General features: G+C 34.4%; 7 non-coding genes across 7 annotated transcripts; all 7 read right to left on the bottom strand.

The window, feature by feature from the left end:
• Nucleotides 1-457: 457 nt before the first annotated feature.
• Nucleotides 458-532, bottom strand: LOC116664533. Its single transcript, XR_004321063.1, has one exon. It is a non-coding gene; the product is annotated as a small nucleolar RNA SNORD113/SNORD114 family (small nucleolar RNA).
• Nucleotides 533-1,741: 1,209 nt separating this feature from the next.
• LOC116664521 lies at nt 1,742-1,813 on the bottom strand. The gene has a single exon (XR_004321051.1). It is a non-coding gene; the product is annotated as a small nucleolar RNA SNORD113/SNORD114 family (small nucleolar RNA).
• A 1,660-nt stretch (nt 1,814-3,473) lies between these two features.
• Nucleotides 3,474-3,546, bottom strand: LOC116664555. The gene has a single exon (XR_004321078.1). It is a non-coding gene; the product is annotated as a small nucleolar RNA SNORD113/SNORD114 family (small nucleolar RNA).
• Nucleotides 3,547-8,320: 4,774 nt separating this feature from the next.
• On the bottom strand, nt 8,321-8,395 carry LOC116664553. The gene has a single exon (XR_004321077.1). It is a non-coding gene; the product is annotated as a small nucleolar RNA SNORD113/SNORD114 family (small nucleolar RNA).
• Nucleotides 8,396-10,394: 1,999 nt separating this feature from the next.
• Nucleotides 10,395-10,469, bottom strand: LOC116664564. Its single transcript, XR_004321085.1, has one exon. It is a non-coding gene; the product is annotated as a small nucleolar RNA SNORD113/SNORD114 family (small nucleolar RNA).
• Nucleotides 10,470-14,221: 3,752 nt separating this feature from the next.
• Nucleotides 14,222-14,293, bottom strand: LOC116664562. Its single transcript, XR_004321083.1, has one exon. It is a non-coding gene; the product is annotated as a small nucleolar RNA SNORD113/SNORD114 family (small nucleolar RNA).
• Nucleotides 14,294-18,683: 4,390 nt separating this feature from the next.
• Nucleotides 18,684-18,755, bottom strand: LOC116664574. The gene has a single exon (XR_004321096.1). It is a non-coding gene; the product is annotated as a small nucleolar RNA SNORD113/SNORD114 family (small nucleolar RNA).
• Between the last annotated feature and the right edge of the window lie 4,983 nt (nt 18,756-23,738).

The following is a 23,738-nucleotide window of genomic DNA, read 5'->3' as shown; positions in this document are numbered from 1 at the left end:
GAGATATTTTCCCTCTTGATTCTTGTGAATCTACACTTCATTATTCAGAATTATCTCACATATTAATTGGGAGTAATATACAACTTTTTCCTAAGAAAACAAACAAAATTGGACTTTGTACTAAGCCAGAACAAGAATATTGGCCATTACTTATATTACCTATAACAGTCTTAGCTAGAACACCCCTTAACCAGTTATTTCTTAACTGACTCAGTGTTTCAGTATTGATTAGTATTATCTCTTGCCTTACTACATTTCTTCCTAATTGGACGATGCCTCACCCTACTCATCTTTATTTACGTACAACTGTACATTGATTCATTTATTGGTTTATTTATTATAATGGGATGAAAATCCATAAACACAAAGACCCCAACAAGATCCATACTAAATAAGTCCTAACTCTGTCTTTACGATCATTTCTGACAGAGGCAATAAGCTAGATTTCTTTTTAATGCTGTACCTCAGAATTCTAGACACGGAGAATTCATCATCCATGACTCATACGACACCAGTTGTCATCATTGCTCCAGAATTGGCTCTCTTCTTCTAAATTAATTTCTACACTTGTTTATTGATTAATCCATTTCACTGATAATTAAATAAATGACTACAAATCACAAACACTTAAGAACACAATCTTTAAGTTCCTTAATAGCTATCTATAGAATCATTTACCACAATGATTATACCTCTTCCATTAATCATTCTTAATTTTGCAAATGTTGATGAATCAACATAATGTTCATGGCATTGTCACATTTATCGCTGAGCCAGGGTTGATCTTCCTAGATTCTTTAACAATACAGTGAATAGCCTTTAAAAACTACTGAAATCAAGATGAAGATTTTGAGTCTACTCACACCGGTCTCTATGTTCCTAACACGCAGAGGCAACCAGAGAGCACATGACTCTAGAAGATGCTTAAATCGATGGGGAACATCCATTCTGAGGGTGAAAAGCAGAACAAATAATAAAAAGGTTGAAATATTCTTTCCATTTATCCTTGCTTTCCTCCTTTCATTTTATTAGTCATATTAGTATGTATTAAATTTTGTTACTCTTTTTCTTCAGAAAACATACAACATTGAACTAGACATTGACCAAACAAAAGCATGGGCCATTATTTATAGTGTACATAACATCCTTAGCCAAAGAGGTAATACCTTTAAGGCATTTACTTCTTAATGGACGTTGGCATTTTTAATATGCATGAAGAGCATTTCTAGTAATATATTTTCATAATTGGGCAATGCTTCACCCTCTTTATTCATATACAGTAGACCCCTAAACAACATGGGTTTGAACTACAAGGGTCCATTTATACACAAATTTTTTTCAATAAATATAGTACCTGTATTTCCATTTTAAGGATCCTTAAATTAACGAAGTGTGGAAAAAAGTTTGTGTTCGATTAGAGACCACATCATGTGGAATCAAAAGAACCAGGGCTTGTGTCCTGATTCTATCCAAACTGGTATCAACTTCCTGTCCTTGGGTGAGTCATTTGTCAGTTCCTTTGTTTTTTGGGCAGAGATAGGCGTACAAGGATTTTTGACTACATGGGGTTACCATTGTTCAAGGATCACCTATATTGATTGATTAATTTTTCACTGATCCACCTACAATAATAGAATCAAATTCCATAAACACAAAAACTAACAGTATATTCTTGAATATTCCCAACATCTGTCCATAGGACAATTTCTAACAGATGGTATAGACTAGATTTCTTACTGGGTTGGACCTCAGAGTTCCAGACAAGTATTCATCATCCATGACTCATACTCCACCAGTCTTCATCATTGGTCCAGGATTGGTCCTTATAAAGAAAACCATATCTTTATAGACGGAGTTTTAAATCAACTGTGACTGAAAACTAAAACTGAATAACACATTGTACATTAATTAATTGATTGATTAATTGAATAATTAACTGTCAAAACAAATAAAACGGTCTTTTTCTCCTTAATTGACCACAGATGTGTTGAATTGGTCCACACATGACCTCTATGAATTTAATTTGTATATGTAGTCATTTATTCCCCTTCAATAATGGAGTTAACACCCATGACAAACCACCAAACCAGAAGCAATTACTTTGACTGTTATTTACATAACTTTCAACAGTTCTTAATTAAATCATTGTGCATCCATTCTGTAGAGTACAAAGCAAATATTAACAGACAGATTAGATTAGATAGATAGATAGATAGATAGATAGATAGATAGATAGATAGATAGATAGTAGATAGATATGTAGGTAGACAGGACAGCCTATATTCAGATTTTTTTCTAGTTGAGTTCAAGTAAATGATTAGGAACAAACCTTAGTGCTTATTGTATATTAAAACTCTGAATGGCAGATTGATTGACTGATTGAATCCAGTATTAAATTTAATTAATACAATGAAAATCTTTGAAACCAACACTAGACAAAAAAATAAGAACATGACTATTACACGTATCTGTTTATCTGCCCCCTACCCAGTCAGGTAAGAGCTATAGCTTCTTTCTAAATGAATCTTGCTTGGAAAGAATTGGGTTAATCTGAATCTTAGATTCGAACACATTCTCAAGCAATTAGCCATGCTTCTTCCATCTTTATGTATGTATGTATGTATATAGTTATACATGGAGTCATTTTCTCTTCTATTTTTTTAAGGAAATTGCACCAACAAGCCGGTAAGAGAAATCCTATCTAAATACATTAACCATTCCAAAAATTAAGAACCTATCTCTGTTTCCTTTATCTGGAGAGCAATCATGTTCCTTGTTTCAGAAACACGTGGTCCTCATTGGTTCATGCTTTGCCTTCTTTCAAGTAACTAATTAAAACACTAACTTATTCTTTTATTCGTTTATAATATTAATATTTGTGACTCCACAGAAACATGACAATATTAATGCCTGCCCATGTGCTCACTGGGCACAGGAAAAAAGATCAGACAATTTTTCTTGTTTTTTTTAATTAAAAAATAGTGAAGATCATTAGATTAATCATAACTGGTCCTGTGACACATTCTCAGTACAGGTCCGTGTACAAGCCCTCTCTTAATTATGTAGTTATTTAATCAATAGTTAATTTAAGTAAATGTTTTGCCTTTCTCTTAATAAAACAAAAAACCAACAACCCAACCCAGAAAAACAACATGAGCTTTTATATCCATTTATCTAAATGCTCTTAGCCAGAAGGGTCAGCTTTAATCAATTTATTTTACTGGAAGTCAGTGCTTCAGAAATGTATTAATAACGATTTTTATATTACATATATTACATTACATTCCCCTATATTTGGACGAAGAATAAACCATTTTGTCTTTATTCATTTATATTTTGATTTATTCATGCATTGATTTACTGAAAACACAATACTCAGAAACCCAAGCCCAAAAACAAACTCTTGAATATTTTTAAGTTCTAAAACAAGCTGATTTCCCAGAGATCTAAAAAGAGGGGTGAATCTCTTTGTAATGGACCTCAGAGTTACAGGGTTTAATCATAGTCCTCGATTTCAGACACCCCAGGGTACTCATCATCGATCCAGGCTAAGCAATCTTTTTGTCCACTGATACTTTTGTTTAGTGACCCATTCATTGACCCACTAACAGTAATAACATCAATATCCATGAATTAAAAAAAAAAAAATAAGAACAAGATCCTTGGATATGATCAAGATCTGTCTATAAGCTCTTTTCCATAAACTAGACCTTCTCTTAGTAGATGAGATCTCCTTTTGCAGTGGCCCTCAGAGAGAATGTATGGATCAATGTATGGATCACAATGCAACTCTCTTCCATCTTCCTAAAGGGGCGAGGAGCTGTTGCATAGGGCTGTGCACAATGATGTGAATATGCTGTGACCACACTCTCCAACACAACGGCCACTCGCCACAGGTAGCTACGAAGTCCCTGAAATGTGGCTAGGGCAACTGAGGAACTGAATTTCAAACTCCGTTAACGTTCATTATTTTAAATTTAAATGGCCAAACATGACTGGGGCAACCACATGGGCAGCGGAGCCCTAGATGTAGTACCATGATAAATGTGTAAATCAAAGGCCGAGCAAAAATAAGGGGGATTATGAATCAGCCTTGAAAATGAATAAAATGTCTTCTGTCTTATTTTTAACACAATTATACTGAATTGTATTCCCATAATCTTTGATTCCTGACACATTCATATCATTGGTCTATGGATAGCCTCATCTAAACTATTCAATGAACACAAATGAGAAATTAAGCCCAAGATCTTTTGACAAGATCTTCTGACTTTTCTTTTTTTTTTTTTTTGCTTTAGTCATTAGGACCTTTACCCACAAAGGTAACAGCCAAGATCTTCCTCAGAACAGACATTAAATCAGCCACAGTCTTCATTCTGTGGAGTCAAATGCCAATATTCAAAAGGATGAACAGTCCAAATTTAGACTGCTTTAAAGGACAGTAGTCTTGTGGTACTAGGTTAAGCACGAATTTGATTCAGGTCTCACTTTCGTCACTGACCCAGGAAAACACTTCTTTTTATCACTTGACTTATCCATTAATTTTCAATAATCCAATGAACACTGTTGAGTTCATCACTCAAAAATAAGAACTAAGACTATTGCTCGTATCTGCCTATAGACCCCCTACCCACATAGGCAAGAGCCTAGATAATAATTTTTTTAAGGGACTCAATTTATATAGAAACTGATGAAATTAAAATTTGTGATTCAAAGCATAGTATCACCAAAGTCTAAGCCTGACTCTACTCATATATTAATTCAATTGTTCATTATTTTATTTATTCATTTATGGCATTATTCATGGATTATTTGCTCGTACATTCAAATACACACACACACAATGATAAACCCACGAACAACCTGGATTAGAAATGCCCTGGGTGCCCAAGCATTTATATGATTACACCTAACGTAGGAAGAGAGGATCAGTACTATGAAGATGAATCATTATTCCTGCTTCTTACTGGGCCATATTTGCCCCCTTTTATTTTACTTATTTTAAAGAATATCTAACACAGTATATATATTTACTTTTTTTTTCTCTCTCTTTTTTCTTTATGGGGGCGTAGGTAATTGGAGTTATTTATTCGTATTTGAAGGAGGTGCTGGGGATTGAACCCACGACCTCGTCGTGCATGCTAAGCATGCACTCTACCTCTTGAGCTATACCCTCCCTCCCTTGCCCTCTTTTAAACTATTGACTGTGATTATGACTTATCTATTCATATGTAAAATACATCAATATCTGGGAATTACGTAACATTAGGCGGAAACTTGAATGATATTTATTGTCTCCATATGTCTATTACATTATCCACAGAGATTTAAGAACCAGATGTTTTTTATTGTTCAATATTTTATTTATTATTATATTATTTTGTTATTTTTTGATGAGGGGAGGTAATTAGGTTTATTTATTTTTAATGGAGGTACTGGGGATTGAACCAGGACCTCGTGCATGCTAAGCATGTGCTCTATCACTTGAGCTATACCCTCTCCCCTGCTTTGTATTGTTTTTAATAAAATTCAGTGAACAACGTTAGATTAATAATAACTTTTCATAAGGCAACTTCTCAAGATGAACTACACTTATTCATTTTTCAATTAAATAATTATTTAATTAGAATTTATTTATGTAATCTGTCCCTTCTCTAAACTAAAAATAACCACCAGCAAACAAGTACCTACATCAAACAGTACTGACTCTTACATACATCTGTCTACACACTCCTTCCAAAAAGGGGCAACAGCCTTTATGAGTATATTGTGCTGGAATTCAGTGCTATAGAAACGTAAAGTAATCTATGTTTCATTACATACTCTCACAATTGGTCTATGCCAAGCTTTCTTTATATTTAGCCATTTTTACATTTATTCATGCTTTGATTTACTTATAAAATCAATCTGTACCCCTGAAGTGTGTAGGCCTGTGATCAAAATACCTGAATATTCTGAACTTCTGCTGTAAACTGATTTCCATAAAGAAAAAAAAGGGAGGCCACTTTTTAACGATGGACCTCATTGTTACAGACCTCATTGATTCAGACACCCTCCAACCTCATCATTGGTCCAGGCTTGGCATTCTTTTTCTTCATTAATTTATACCTTCATTTTCCCATGAATCACATATTCCCCAGAACAGGATCCTTAATATAATTAGGCTATGTGTCTCCAGACTGAATTCTGAAGGAGCTTTCAGACTAGATCTAAGTGTAACCTGGCTGGGTATCAGTATCAACACAAAAGATGACCCATGATTGGGCCATATTCATTTAATTTGTCCAAGTTTACACATGGCTTAGTGAATGTCTAAACACCACACTGGGATCCTACATCTCAAATTCACACAATATGTTCCACCTTTTAAGAGCTTCCTCTAAACCCGTTAACAGCCTGGATTTCTACCAATATAGAAATGCTTAAACCAACTGTGGTGCGGAAGTAACAAGGAATAGCAAACAGTTCTGAAAATTAATTAAATGCCTTCCATCTTTTTTTTTTAATGAATCTGAGATGTGCTGAAATATGCTAGTTCTACTCCTTGACCCATAAGAGTATTGGTACATATTTAATGTTCTTGGGTTTTTTGTTTATAGATATAGCCTTTTGTCCTAGTGAACTACCTCAGTGATCACACATAAATAAACCATACAAACCAAGAACATTAACTTTGGTACTCACATTGCTCCTGACTCATAAAAGTAACAGCCAAGATCTTCATCATTGGACGATGACTGAATCCAATGTGGAGTGTTCATTCAGAAGGAAGAGACAGATTTTCAAAAGAATGAAAAGTGTAAATTTAGAATTTCTAAAAATAGAAGTCAGTTTCACATTACTAGATTAATCTTAAGCATCAGTCTGCGTCCCATTTTCATCATCAATTCAACAGTGGTATCCTTTTCATCTATTGACCTAATTTTTAGTGTCAAATAAAATAATGAAGACCATTCTATCTTTTATATGAAGACTTTTTAATTAATCATGCAATATAAGAGGAAATATAACTATTATTAATATTTGTCTACATATTGCTACCAAATAGCAAAAGACCAGATAATTTTTTAATTGGGGAAACTTGTGCCAAATGTGATGAATTTAAATTCTTGTTTCACAAGACAATCTGACCAATGGGCCATATTGTATATTTTAACTCATGCGTTTATTAATTTATTTACTCATTTACTTAGTAACTCTAAGGACAATTTAATTACCTACTCTTTTTTTTTCTAAAGAAACTACAAAACGATTGAGCCATCTGCTACTCACTACTAAACACTATTGCAGGCAACTTTCCTCACTAATGGAATTTTCTGCAGTCATGGAAATATTCTATTGGCACTGCCCAAAATGGTAGCCAGTGGCAACATATGGCTTGAAATATGGCTAGTGTTACCAAGGAACTAAATTTTATTTTTAACTATTTGAATGTGATAGCAGGATATGTTTAGAGAGTGGAGTCTGCATGATCCTCCCCGAAAGAAGCGGGGGCCTGGGTCTTTGCACTGAAGTGGATGTCAAGGGAGTAAAACCGGACTGATCACACTTCAGATATTTCATGTGCTCCTCACTGGCCAATGGTTTATACTCAGTCTAAATAATAGATTGAGACATGAAATTACTTTTTTAGTCACTTGTAATAATAGTACCAATATTGATGAGCCCAAAGGGCACTTGATAAAAATGCTGAGAGACACTAAATCTATCCATTTACTTATTACTCACAAAAATCATAAATAAAACGCATTTGCTTTTTCAAGATAAAAATAAACACAAGTGGATTCATAATTATTACATTCACAATACTCATGCTGAGGCTTTTTCTATGTTTCAACTATCCAATCATTTGTATTTTATTTTTCATTGTTGATTATATCAAATTACTATATATTAAAATATTCATGCTACTGTGTTTATCACGGTGTATTATATTATTACAGAATATATTAATTATATTAAGTATTATTATGCAATTATATAAATGTTTTTAAAATAAGACATACAACCAGAAACTCACCACCAACCGAGAATGACACTGATGCTCATATATATCTGCCCACATGCTCCTAAAGGAGGAGCAGCCTTAGTTGATTTTATTTGAACTCCAAATTTCAGAAATGTATTAATAATAAGTCTTGGTTCATTAGCTCCTTTCATAACTGGATAAGGTGTAGCCATCCTCTTTATGTATACTTTATTTATTCATGCATTGATTTACTTATAATAATACAATCCATATTCATGAACAACAAAAGGTCAAGAACACAATGCTTGAATATTCCTAACTTCCTCTGTAAGCACATTTCCCAAAGACGTGATGGACCTCAGAGTTACAGACTGGGTTTAATCAAAATATTATTCAGATGCCCCACGCATACTCATCATCGATCCAGACTTGGTACTCTGTGCCTTTGTCTAATATGTTGTTCTTGACTTATTCATTGATTCATTAATAATAACACAGTCCATGTCCATGAATTAGGAAAATAAAACCAAAATCCTTGAAGATATGACTCTGTCTGTGGAAGTTCACTGCCTACAGAGCTAGAGAAGTAGCTCTCTTTGTGCAATGCACCTCAGCATTGCAAATATGAATTAATCCATTTCCTTGCTTCATATCTATTCCATGTTAGTCATTCATCCATGCTCTGGCTGCTTCTATTTAATATCCATGTTTTAAAGATAGTACAACGAACATCCATTTTATATCACAACTAAGAAAAAGGCAAAATTTTCCAATTTCTTACACTCTCCTCCTCATAAGCTCAGACTATAACAATATCAATAGAGGTGTGTTCAGATCCACTGTGGTACAAAAATTAAATGAAATATTAAAATTCACTGCAAATGACTGAAATGCCTTTGATCATTTTTGCCCTAATAAATTCTGTCATGCTGAAATGGATTAATCATAATTGGGAATTCCTAACCCCTTTTAATCATTGGCCAATGCATGAGCACCTTTGAATTACTTATGTAGGCAGTCATTTATTCCTTCCAAACATCTCAGTGAATACCCATGACCAAGCCCCGAAGCAAGAACACGAACTTTGATGATCACTTACATTGATCTCTTCTCTCTTCATCCAAAGATGTAAAAGTCAAGATCTCCATCATGAGCTAATAATCAAATCTGGTAGAGTGTGTTCATTCTGGGGAGCAAGAAGCAAATTCGAACAAGAATCAATCTACATTTAGCCATTTTAAATAATCAATAATCAGGTAGTCATAATCCCTGGTTTGCATCCTATTCTCAACATCTGGAAAGAGAGAGAGAACTTGTGCAATTTCTTTTAAATTTTAAATAATATAATGAACACCATTGAGTCTAGCAGTAAACATAAAAAATTATAATTATTAGGAATATGTCACTCTATTTACTACCCACAAAGGTAAGAGCCCAAATCGTCTTTTTCGTTGAACATTTGTGTGGAATTGGATACATGGGGGATTCAACTGATGGCACAATCTGACCAATGGTCTAAGTCTGGCACTACTCACTGTATTCATTAATTCACTTACTAATTGTTTTATCTATTACTTACAGGATAATAAGACCATCCCTTTATTTTTCTAAAAATAATTCCAAAAAGTTTAAGCAACCACCAAAACAGAAATGAAACACTATTATCTATGTGCACCACTGAAAGGCCTCGAACTCTATCATCTCATGAGTACCGATTGGGTAAAACATGATGAATCATGATCTTTACATCCAATTGCATGCTTCCCATCGATGCATTTTTGACTGACTTTTTAGAAAAACTGATTGAGATATAAATGTATACATTTGTTCCCTTATAATTATGCTCCAATACATGTGATTCACTCACATGGGATAAGTACCTTGAATAATATTTATATTCGTTCTCATGTCATTACCTAAAAGAATAGAAACTGATTCCTTTAATGTTTGTTTGCTTACATACACTTGCATAAAAAGACTGAATTAATCACAAATGTGGTTGTATAAAAGAGTCTCATCATTGTTCCATGCTCTCCCTCTCAATTACAGAGTTTATTCAATCAACTATTTATGTAAATGTATTTCTCTTTCCTTAATAAAATGATCGATTGGCAACCCGCCTCAGCACAAAACAAAAACATTGAGTCTGTGTGCGGATGACCGTATGTTCCTTGCAAAAGTGATGAGAGCCTTGACTATTCATTTATTGGGACTAAGAATCTCAAAATTGTTTTAATAATTATCCGTATTTCATTAGAAAATATTGCACATACATCTCTCTTATGCTTTATTCATTGATATATTTCTTTATTCATAGGCTAATTTTATGATAATAATGCAATTGGTACCCCAAACCACAAAAGCCTGAGAATAAGGCACTGTAGGCTCGTTTCCCACAAAGAGAATAATGAGATGTCTCTTTGTTATGGACTTCAGATTTGCAGATGGGTTTAATCAAAATTCTTGTTTCAGAAACCCCATGACATTCATCACTGGTCTATGCTAGGAAATTTTCTTTTCACTTATTGATTAATTTTCTGATTCACAAATAATAATAATACAAGCACAAAATTCCAAAAACAAGATCCTCGAAATTTAAGCTCTTGTCCTATAGAGCTAATTAAAGAGATTTCTTTTGTAATGGAACACAAAGCTGCACATGTGGATGGGTTAATACCCCTGCTTTGTATACAACCCACATTCAGCACTGCTTCCTGGGTGGTCCTCTTCTATTTAATTCATCTATATGTCAGAGATGGCTCAATGAAAGATAATGAAACCACCATTTGCAATCACCTCTGGGCTGCCCCCAAGAGCTATCAGCCCCTCTACCCATAGGCCGATAGTTAAATCAACCATGGTAGAAAATACAGAATAATATTAAACTGCTCTGAGAATAAATTAAGTAACTTCTATCCTCTTTTAAAATTACCTGAGTTGTGCAGATTTAGATTAAACATAATTCTTACTTTATAACACATTCCCATCATTGGTCCCTACTTGAAGTGTCTCATATATTCCATGTATGCAGTACACAATTATTACTTTGAAATTCTTCAGCTAATACTCATGAATAAACTATTCAAACAAAGAATGTGAACCAAGGGACTTACTTTTATTAGTCTTTATGCTGCTTGCTCACGATAACAATTCTTTATTAAGTGATTAAATCAGCTGTCCTGTGTTCACTCTGGGGAGGAAAAAAGTAGATTTAGACTAGATTTCGATTTTTTAATAGCTGTTAGCCAGGCAGAACTAAAAAAACAATAAACTTTGTCTCAAAAATGTAATTTGTTACTAATGTAGTATTGAATTCTGAGTTATAAATAATATAAGAAACACAATTAAGCCTACCACCTGGCAGAAGACTAGGGCTCATAACGATTACAAATTCCACCTCTATTAACGGCTACTAAGTATATGGTTATTTAATGGATTACTGACTGAGGCAAACACTTTTCCTTCTCTTAATTTAAAAAAAAAAAACCAGCAAACCACAAAAACTCAAAACGTTGCCTCTTTGACCAGCGATACTATTATGTTCCATGTTAAAGAGGGCTGCAGACTAAACCTGCTCATTTTTACCTCAGGACCGTATTAATATTAACACTGATTCTGAATGACACAAACGAACTTATTTACAAAACAAAAACAGACTCACATAGAAAACAAAATTGTGGTTACCAGGGGGACATGGTGGGGGGAGAGGGAGGCATAAATTAGGAGTTTGGGATTTCCAGACACTAACTACTATATATAAAATAGATAAACAGCAAGGTCTTCCTGTACAGCACAGGGAACTATATTCAATAGCTTCTGATAGCCTATAATAAAAAAGACTATGAAAAGGAATATACATACATGTATATGTATGTATGCATAACTGAATCACTATGCTGTACACCAGAAATTAACATAACATTGTAAACTGACTATACTTCAATTTAAAATACTAATTTTATTGCACTCTACTAATTGTTCATGAGTAGGTCTCTCAGTTCTCCAGATACATATTTCTTTCTTTATTCATGCATTGATTCACCTGAAATAATACCATCCACATCCATGAACCACAGAAGCCTAGGAACAAGCGTATTGAATTTTCCCGACCTCTGCTACTAATTTCAACAGAGACTACTGACTGGTTCTCTTTTCCATAATGGACCTCAGAGTTAAGAGGGCTTCATCAAAGTTACTAAGATACCTCCATCAATACTCATCTAATCCAGGCATGGCTTTCTATTTCTTTACCCATTTATGCCTCCTTGAAATGATTTATTCATGCATGGATTCACAGGAAATAATTCTACAACTGACAACCTTTGGTGACACAAAACTGAGAACAAAAGCTTCAAATACAATCAAGATCTGTTCATTGCCCCTGTTCACACAGAGCCAACAGACTCAATCACCTTTCACCATGAAGCTCTGTTTTACACGTAGGATTAATCAGCGCACTTGCTTCACATCAACGCCTTACTTGTGATCGGTGTTCACCGGCTCCTCTTTCACTTGACTTGTCCTTTTTTAAAGCTGGTGAAATTGACCACCATAGACCTATCATCTTAGCCCACAATTGACAAAAATGACATCTGCCATCTTCCAAAGTCTCCAAGAGTCAACAACTGAGATCTCTATCAGTGAAGAAACGTATTAAGCAAAGGTGGCTAGAGTACTAAACAGGAAGGTAAACCGCTCTGAAAATACGCGAAATGCCTCCATCACTTTAGGAATGGTCCCTAGCTGGGCTGAGTTGAATTAATCGTAAGTTTTAGTTCATGACACATTTCAATCATGGGCTCATAATTGGCATTACTGAATTTCATATATTATTTAACAATGGTATCAAAATAATTCAGTGGGGTTCCTTGCATAACCCCTGCCTAAGCTTAGACACCAACAGTGATATTTCCTTACTTCAGTCTTTATAAAGCTCCTTAGTCCCAGACATAATAGCCAGGGTCTTCACCAGTAAAGAATGATTAAATCAGCTGTGGGGTGTTCACTCTCTAAAGGAAAAAAAAGGTCTATTATTCAAAAGAATAAAGATAGTTAGCTTTTTAGAACTGAAATTTGTCAGGAAGACTAGATTAACCATAAATCCTACCCCACATCACATTCTCATCATTTTCCTAAGAATGGCACTCTTATTTATTTACTTAAATTTTACTATTAAATAATATGAATACCATTGAATTCACTGCCCAAAACAAAATAAAAAAAAAACTATAATTTGAGACATCTGAGTTTACTTGCTACCCACATAGAGAGAGCCAAGGTCCTCGTCTTACGGGACTTATTCGTGCAGAATTAGACATGTTTGTTTCATGGTACGGTCTCATCAGTCCTCCACTATATGGATTTGTGGATTCATTCACTTACTGATTTATTTTTATTATTCAAGAAATAATAATACCATTTCCTCACTTTCCTAAAGACAACTCAAAATGGTTAAACATCAAACCAGAACCAAATTGCTGGAACTTGGGAAGGTTCAGGTGTAACTTTCAAAAATAAAAGAGATTAGAATTTTTCCTCAAACATCTCCCTCGGAAAACAAGATGAATCAGTAGCCTCACATCAAAACATTGTTTCCAATTCGTCTGTGGTTTGCTGACTTTTTAAAAATATACTCAGACATAAAATTATACTTTCTTCCCCTTATACAAACATATCAGTACCTGTGATCTTATCCACGAGACAAAAACACTGAACAAAATTTATGTCAATCAACAGTCATTGCTATTGAGAATAAAAGACTTGCTTCTTTTTTGTTTTAATAAAAATCAGTGAAGAAAAGATTGGCTCCATTAGAAGTGTCATAGTGTCACATTCTCATCCTTGGTCTCTGTTTGGCTCTGTTATGTGGTGATTTGAACAACTATTTGCATGAGTAAATGTATTTCCATTTCCTTAACAACAGCCCGTCAGCAACCCACCACCCACACAGAACAAAAACTGACTGTTACATGCAAATGACCATACACTCCACTCCAAAGGAGTAAAATCCTCTACTATTAATTTATTGGGAGTCAGAGTCTCAGTTAGATCCGAATAATCCATGTTTCATTACATTCCCTAATAACAGGTACATGACTTACTCTCTTTCCTTCATTCATTGAAACACTTTATTTACTTATGGGCCAACTTTATAATAAAGATACAGGCCATCCCCAGCCACCACAAAAGTGCAACTACAAGGTACCATGCACTCATTTTCCAGAGGGAATAATTTTACTACGTGTCTCTGTAATGGACCTCAGAATTCCATATGGGTTTCATCAAAACTCCTTCAGATACCCCATGGTACTCATCATCGATCCAGACACGTTTTTCTTCCTTTGTAACTTTATTCATTTACTTATTAATTGACCCATGAATAACAATACAATCCTAAAATTCCAGGAACAAGGTCTCCTTTTATAATGGACCTCAGAGAACATGTGTGATTAGTTAACATCCAAATGTCATACCCAATCCACATTCACCACTGGTCCTTCTGTGGCTTTCTTTCATTTAATTTGCCCACGTTTTAAAGATGGTTCAATGAAAAGTGTTAAAACCACCATCTTTAATCACTTCTCTAACACAGTATCTTCCATATGCTGTGGGCTGCCGCACAAACAGTTATCAGCCAGAATTAAACCAATTTGGAAATGTTTAAGTCATTTGCAGTGGAAAATAAAACGCAACATTAAATAGTCCTAAAAATGAATGGAATGACTGCCATCTTTTTTTAATCATGTCAGTTGTGCTGAACTAGATTAAGCACAATTTTTGATTTATAACATATTCCCATCATTGGTCCATATTTTGTATAATTATTTCCTTTATACACATTGATTCTTCTGAAATACTACTAAATACTTGTGAACAAGTCATCCTAACCAAGGATGGGGACTTCAAGGCTTACTTACGTATTTGTCTCTATGTTTTTAACCCACAGAGCTAACTGCCAAGGTTTTGTTTCTTAGAAAATGAGTAAGTGTGCTGTCCTGTGGTAATTCTGCAGAGGAAAAGGGAGAATTAAACTCAATTTTAAACATATGTTAATTATGTGGAAATAGGTAGCTATAAACATCGATCCTTTTTAATTAATCCAGTATTTTAATTTTACTTTTAGATAATGTAATAGCCACTGTTGAATCCACCACATAAGAATGATATTTATCAAAGTATCTTTATATTTTAACAGTTTTAACAGAATAAAAGATAATTTTAATGGATGCTACTTTTGCAGAATTGGATAGATTTAAATCCTTATTAGGCTACACTTAAATCCAATAAAGGGTTAATATGCAACATACACAAACACCTTATACAACTCAACATCAAAAAAACGAACAACCTGATTAAAAACTGGGCAGAAGAACTAAATCGGCATTTTTCCAAAGAGGAAATGCAGATGGCCAACAGGAACATGAAAAGGTGCTCAACATCACTAATTATCAGGGAAATGCAAATCAAAACCACAATGACTGGAATTCAAAAAGATCCATGCACCCCAGTGTTCACAGCAGCATTATTTTCAATAGGCAAGATATGGAAGCAACTGAAATATCCATCAACAGATGAACAGATAAAAAAGATGTGATACACACACACACACACACACACACACAGAGATACACAATGGAATACTACTCAGCCATTAAAAAGAATGAAATTTTGCCATGTGCAGCAACATGAATGGATATGAAGGGCATTATACTAAGTGAAATAAGTCAGAAAGAAAGATAAAGACTGTATATCATTTATATGTGGAATCTGCAAAATACAACAAACTAGTGACTATAACAAAAAAGAAGACACAAATACAGAGAACAAACTTGTGGTTACCAGTGGAAAGAGGAAAGGGGGAGGGGCAATATGGGGGAGGGGATTAAGAGGTACAATCTACTAGGATATGTTGTATGACGTGGAGAATATAGCAAATAATTTATAATAACTATAAATGGAGTATAACCTTTAAGAACTGTGGTTCATTATAGTGTACATATGTAATTTATGTATTATACATCAACAACACTTCAATTAAAAAAGAAGAGCACGCATAATCCTGTAAAAAAAAACCCTTTTTCCAGTCTCAGTAATGACTCACACTTGATTCTATTTCACTTGTTCATTTATACATTCACTTGTTCACTTAATTACTCATATGAAAAAAGTCAAAATGGTAAACCAGCCAGTCATACAGAACAGAAATACTATTATATGCAGTGAACTATATGTCCCTTATCAAAAATGAGAATAGAGTAGGAATTTTTTATTTCTATAATCATTAGCAAAAACTCAAATTAATAATTTTCATTGTCTTATAAAACATGGTCTCCAATGATCTGCACTTTCCCTTATTTTAAAGAACAAAGATGGGGATTTTATACATTCATTCAGTTATAATACAACCATACCTGTGAGTGCAAAGACAATAGAAATAAATCCTGAATGATACAAACATCTGTCCTAGTCACAGCCATAACTGATTGGATCATGTTTGGTTTATTAATAAAACTTAACAAATACAACCCAATCAATCCTAATCTTTCTTATATGAAATATTGTCCACATGTGTCCATAACTGCTTGTCATTCAATGAGACAATCAATTATCCATTCATATTAATGTTTCCTATTTCAGAAACAAAACAAAACAAACAAACAAAAAACACCAGCAAAAACAGTGCTTAGAGGGAAATTTATAGCATTGAATGCATACGGGAAGGGTTAAACTGGGAGTCTGAGATTTGCAGCTACTGATTGGTATTTATAAAACAGATAAACAAGTTTATACTGTACAGCACAGGGAAGTATATTCAATATCTTGTAGTAGCTTATGGTGAAAAACAACATGAAAATGAATACATGTATGTGCATGTATGACTGAAGCACTGTGCTGTACACCAGAAATTGATACAACATTGTAAACTGATTATACCTCAATTAAAAATACTAAAAAATTTTTAAATGAAGAACTGAGTATTTGTTGACAGGTGAATGGCTAAATAAATTGTGGTATATATACAGTGGAATATTATTCAGACTTATAAAAGGAGATCTTGTCCTTTGCAACAACATGGAGGACACAATGCTAAGTGAAATAAGTCAGACAAAGAAAAATGCTGATCTCGCATGTGGAATCTAAAAAAAGTTGAATTCACAGAAGCAGAGTCTAGGAAAGTGGTTACCAGGAGCAGGGAGGAAATAGAAAAATGTTGGTCAAAAGTACAAAATTTTTGTTATGTAAGATGGATAAGTTCTAGAAATCTAATATGCAACATGGTAACTGTAGTTAATAATATCATATTGTATGCTGGAAATTTGCTATGAGAGTAGACTTCGGGTACTCAAATTACAAAAATCAAAAAGCGGGAAAGATGAACATGGATGCAAAGAAATTTTCAAGAGAACAAAATATAAGCCACAGACTAAGAAAAAAAGTACTTGCAAAAGACATGTCTGATAAATGACTGTTATCCAAAACAAAGACTCCTTAAAATCAACATTAAGAAAATAACTTGATTAAAAAATGAGTCAAAGACCTTAACAGGGAAATGAGGGAAATGCAAATTAAAACAATGAAATACCACTACACACCTTTTAGAATAGGTGTTGGGCAGCTTCTGACAAAACTAAACCTATTCTTACCATATGATACAGAAATTGCACTCCTTGGTATTTACTCAAAGGAGCTGAAAACTTATGTCCATACAAAAACCTGCACATGGATGTTTACAGCTGCTTTATTCATAATTGTGAAAACTTGGAAGCAATTAAGACATCTTTCAATAGGTGAATGGATAAATGAACCGAGTTACATCCAAACAATGGAAGATTATTCAGTACAAAAAGAAATGAGCTATCAAAGCCATGAAAGGGCATGAGGAATTTTAAATATATAACTAAGTTAAAAAAAAAAAAAGACAATACGAAATGGCCACATATTGTATAATTACAACCCTATTAGATTCTGAAAAAGGCAAAACTAGAGTGACAGTAAATGGAGAGGTTGCCAGAGGTTAGAGGGAAGAGAGGGGACAGGACAGGATTTTAGGGCAGTAAAATATCCTGTATGATACAATAATGGTGGATATATGTCATTATACACGTGTCCGAAGCCACTGAATTTACAACCAAGAGTGAACCCTGATGTCAACTTTGGGTGATAATGATGTGTCAGTGAAGAGTTATCAGTTATAATAAATGTACCTCTCTAGTGTGTGATGGAGGATATATGTGTGTAGAGCCAGGGGGATTACGGGAAATCTCTGTATGATCCGCTCAATTTTGCCATGAACCTAAAACTGCCCCCCAAAGATAAAGACTTTAAGAAAAGGAGGAACATCTTTAAAAAAAAAAAAATCTGCTACCCATCAACTACAACGTTGATCCTTACATACAATTGTGTTTTATGTTCCTCACCCAAAAAGTGTAAGAGCCTTGATCTGTTTAATTTTATCAGCCTTGATCTATTTATATTAACTCAGCACTTCCAAATTGTATTATCTTGTTCCTTATTTAATTATATACTCTCATAATTGGTCCATTCAAGGCCTTCCTTGTCTTCATTCATTTACATATTTTATTCACACACTGATTTACTTAAAATATAATCTATACTCAAGAATCTCAACAGACCAAGAACAAGAACTGACACTTCCTCACTTCTGCTATACGATCACTTCCCACAGAGATAATAGGGTAATTTTCTTTTTCTAATAGATCTCAGAGCTATAAGGCTTAATCAAAATTCCAGATTCAGACACCCCAGGATACTCATCATTGGTCTATGCTTGGCACTCTTTTTCTTCATTCATCTGCAGCTTTATTTATTGGTTCATTCATTGATTCACTAACAATAACAAAATCAACACAGAAAAATTCCAGAATTAAGAACCTTGAAATTGCCAAGGTCAACAAATGAATCTCAGTGTCACACACAGGGATTCATTAACTTCCTTGCTTCTTAGAAATCCTGTACTTGTTACTGATCCATGCTTACTCCTTTTCATTTAATCTGTCCCTAGTTTAAATACTGGTGCAACAAATGACCATGAACCCATCATCTTATCCCACACCAGGAACCCTGACAATATTAACCATCTTCTTATGTGCTCCCGTTAAAGAGTCAACAGCCTAGGTCACTTGAGGAAATCTAAATTAGCCGTGGTGCAAAAACTAAAGTGGAAGAGTAATTAACTCTGAAAGTGACAAAAATGTCCTCCGTCTTATTTCCTTTAACAGCCAAACTAGTGTTGAATTGGAGTTACCTAATTTCGGGGGGGTTTTTTCATAATACACTTCTATCATTGGTCAATGCATGGTGCTTTTTATTTACTTCTCTAAAATAAACATGAACAAAGCCCCCAAATCAAGAACATGAACTTTGATTATTACTTAGATCTGTTTCAAGACTTTTTACCCACAGAAAGGACAGCCAAGATTTGCACCAACAGAGAATAATTAAGTCAAGTGTAGCTGATCCACTGTGTTAAATAAAGCATATTTTTAAAAAGAATCTGAGTTTACATTTAGATTTTTTTAAGGAATATTAGTAAGCCTGTATCAGATCCGTCACAAACTTTGATTCACACCACATCTTAATCAATGGCCCAAGAATGGCCTAGCACATCACTTACTGACTTACCTAACACTCAACTCAAGAAGATAAAACAACTATTACAAGTAGCCCTCAATGCCCTCTCTCCCAACGTGGTAAACATCCACAACATTCTCCCTAAAAACAGATGTCACATGTGCAGGATTGGATGAATTTAAATACTTTTTCATGGCGTATTTCCACAACAGTCCATGCTAGCCCCTCCTTTATGTATTTATTTATTCATTCATTGTTTTATTTATTCATTTACTTTTGTACTCATGAGTATAATGAGTATCTGTTTTTCCAGAGTAAACATAATGTGGCTGAGCCACCAACAACTCAAATTGTGACACAATTATAGCAACCATACGCACGAACCTGAGCTAAAGCGGGAAGAGCCCAGTTTGTTTGTTTCTTTGAGTGTCAGTAAAGTGCAACAGGACAAATGAGTCGCGTTGTTTTTTTTATTACATGTTTCTCATTGGTCCATGCTTTACCCGCCATGGTTCTCAACGGGGGCAGTACTGCCCCCAGAGGACATTTGCCAATGCTGAGATATTTCTGATTGTCACACCTGGGAGGGAGAGGTCAATGTTGGCATTTGGTTAGCAGAAGTCAGCGAAGTTCCTAAGCACCCTACAATATACAGGACAGTCTCCCACAACAATGAGTTATCCAGCCCCAAACATCAACAGTGCAAGGTTGAGAAACCTTGCTTTACTGTCTTCAGAATAATTGGTTGAAAGATGGACGTCTTTACACATTCACTCCTAGTATCATCAACACCCAAGAACAAAAAACTGGATCAGAAACGTGAATGGTATTAAGAGCTGTTCACATGCTCATTACTCCCAGGCGTAACCAACTAGATCGTGTTTCCTCATTTTCAATAAGCAGCCAGCACTTCCCAAATCGTGCAGAACAACAACATTGATTTCCAGGTGCTTATCTCTATTTGCAACTACCAAATAGGTATTCGACTTAATCGATTCATGTTGGAACCGAGTGCTTCAGAAATGTATTGATAGTAATAAAGACATTACACACTCTCATAATTGGGCCACATAGGGCTGTCCTTGTCTTCATTTATATATATATATATATATATATATAATATATATATATTATATATATATATATTTATTTATTCAATTATTAATTCACTTACAGTAATACAATCCAAATCAATGGAACTTAATAGCCTAAACACAAAACCCTGACTACTACTAACTTCTTGCTGTAAGTGACTTTACTAAGTAGGCATTAACTAGGTCTCAAGATTTATAGGCTTTAATCAAAATCATTGTTTCAGACACCACAGGTAATCACTGGTTCAAACTTGGCACCTTCTCCATTCATGCATACCTTTGTTTACTGATTTTATCATTAAGTCATTCACAACAATAAAGTCAATATATAAAAATCAGAAAACCTAAAACAATCTTAGAATATTACTAAGCTATATTTATAGGTTTGTGTTTCCATAAAACTGTAAGAGACGACATCTTTTTGGCAGCAGATCTGAGATTTACACATACAGGTTATCAGCTCCCTTGCTTTACATCAATCCCATATTTATACTTTGTCCGTGCTTGCCCTTCTTTTATTTAATTTTTGCATGTTTTAAAGACTGTCCATGTGGTAGCTAGCCTCCAAGATGGCACCCATTGATCCATGACTCCTGGTATTCATGGCTGTGTAGTCTCCACCCCTATTAAATCATGTCTGGCCTCTATGATCAGTAGAATACAGGGGAAGCGATGATGAATGACTTCTGAGTCTAAGTGATAAATACACCGAGGTTTGTATTAAAAACTCTTCTCTCTCAGACTGATTGCTCTAGAGGAAGTCAGCTGTCATGCTGTAAGTATACTCAAGCAGTTCTGAGGAGAGGTCCGTGTAGGGAGAAATTCTGGCCTCCCAACAACAACTAGCACCAACTTTCTTGCCATGGGAGGGAGCCATGGAAACACAGCCTCCAGCCCAAGCCTTCATATGACTGCAACTTTACCTGACATCTTGACGGAAACCTCACAGGAGACTCTAAGCCAAAACTGCCCTCCCAGCCTCTCCTGGATTCCTGCCCCATAGAAACTGTGACAGGAACAAATATTTATTGTTGCTTTAAGCCACTAAGCTGTAGGGTAGTTTGTTACACAGTGATAAATAACTAATACAATACAATGATCAACAAACCACCATCATCTCTCACAATGAGGACATCAATATTATCATCTCTCTTCCTACCTACTCCCCATCCAAGAAGTTATGACCTAGATCTCTATCACTGAGGAAAGGTTTAATTTAACCATGGGACAAAATAAAGTATACTATTAAAAACTCTGAAGATGAATAAAAGCCCTCCATCTTTTTAATGAACTTCAGTTGCCCATAATTGGATTAATTGTATAATTTGGTTAGTTACCATTATTGGTGTCCCTGCATGGCATCCTTTGATTTTTATTTATGTATTTATTATTTATTCCTCTGACATAATGCGATGATGAACAAATCACCTTCACCAAGGACATGAATTTTCACTCTTATCAACCACATTCTCTAGGATCTTACCAACAGAGGTAAAGACTAAAATCTCTATTACTATTAATTAATTAAATCAGCTATAATGCTTTCATTCTGTGAAGTAAAATGCACATTTTATAGAGTTAGGAACAGCATAAATTTAACTTTTTAATGAACTGGAGTCATGAGGTACTAGATTAATCATAAACCTTGGTTACAATCACATTCTCATTGTTGACTTTTTATATATTGACTTGTTTACTGCTTAATTTTTAAGTAATGTAGCGAATTCTGTTAAATCTACCACCTAACATAAAAATAGTTAATGTAACTAGTACTACTATATCTATAAACTCCCCAACCGCATAGTTCACAGCCTCACTTACCTTTTTTTAAGGGACCATATTCATGCATTGCTTAGAGTGTACCATGAAATATTGGTCCAAGATTTACCCTAATTTATACACTTAGTGGCTCACTCATGCTTATCTTGCATTGACCTACTCTAAGAATAATTTGATCATTTATTCATATTTTAAAGAAAAAGAGTAAAACCTACCAGTATCCAAACTGAAATACCATTTCATGCAACGGCTGATATGCACTTTGTCCCAAGTGGGGTATGTCTAGATTTCTTTTATTTCCATCTAAAATAATTTAATCATCGTTTCGTGATACCTACTCCTCACCAACCCATGTTCTACCTTCTTTTAAATAATTGACCAAAATATGAACTCACTCATTTATTAAATTTTTTAAAGATTTTATTGATTATTTCTTTTGGAGGGGAGGAGGTAATTAGCTTTTTATTTATTTATTTTTAATGGAGGTGCTGGGGATTGAACTCAGGACCTCGTGCATGCTAAGCAGGTGCTCTACCACTGAGCTATACCTTCCCTCACTCACTCATTAACTTTTAACAATTCATCCAAAATGAACGCAAGCCAAGGCCCTGGACAAGAACACTGACAAATACAAATGTTTCCATACGCTCACTGTCCACAGATATAACCTGTTAGATCCTTTTTTGTTTTACAAATAAGAGTCAGTGAACAGAATTGATTTGATCATACACTCTATCATATTCTCGATATTAGTCCATGCTTGACCTTTTTCCAATTAGGCACTTAAACAATTATTTTTAATTTAAATGATTTGTTCCTTTTCTAAATAAATCAACAACCAACTACTCAACACAAATCCAAAACAACAACATGCACTCTCCTGGGACAGAATTAGTTTTTCCTCCATGGAAAACAGTTAAGAGAGACTTGATCTATTTCGGTTATGACACTCTGTGCTTCAGGAAATAATGCATTTAATAATAATCCTTGTTTCACTGCAAATTTGCATCATTGGTCACCATTCATTTACGCTTCTTTATCCTTGCATTGCTTCACTTAAGATACATTTTACAGACATTAAGAACTAAAGCTAAGGATCACATCTTTGACTACTGACTTTTGCTGTAAGCCCTTCTTCCACAAAGGAAGTAAACAGATTTTTTCTTTCTAATGAATCTCAAAGTTACAGAGCTTAATCAAAATCTTTGATTCCTACATCTCAGAATACTTAGCATTGGTCAATACTGAGCATCATCTTCCTTTATTTAGGTTTTGTTTAATTGCTTTATTCCTTGATTCACTCA

This window comes from Camelus ferus, chromosome 6 (assembly GCF_009834535.1).
Source record: "Camelus ferus isolate YT-003-E chromosome 6, BCGSAC_Cfer_1.0, whole genome shotgun sequence".
Classification (NCBI taxonomy): domain Eukaryota; kingdom Metazoa; phylum Chordata; class Mammalia; order Artiodactyla; family Camelidae; genus Camelus; species Camelus ferus.
This window is presented reverse-complemented; position numbering and strand designations above follow the sequence as displayed.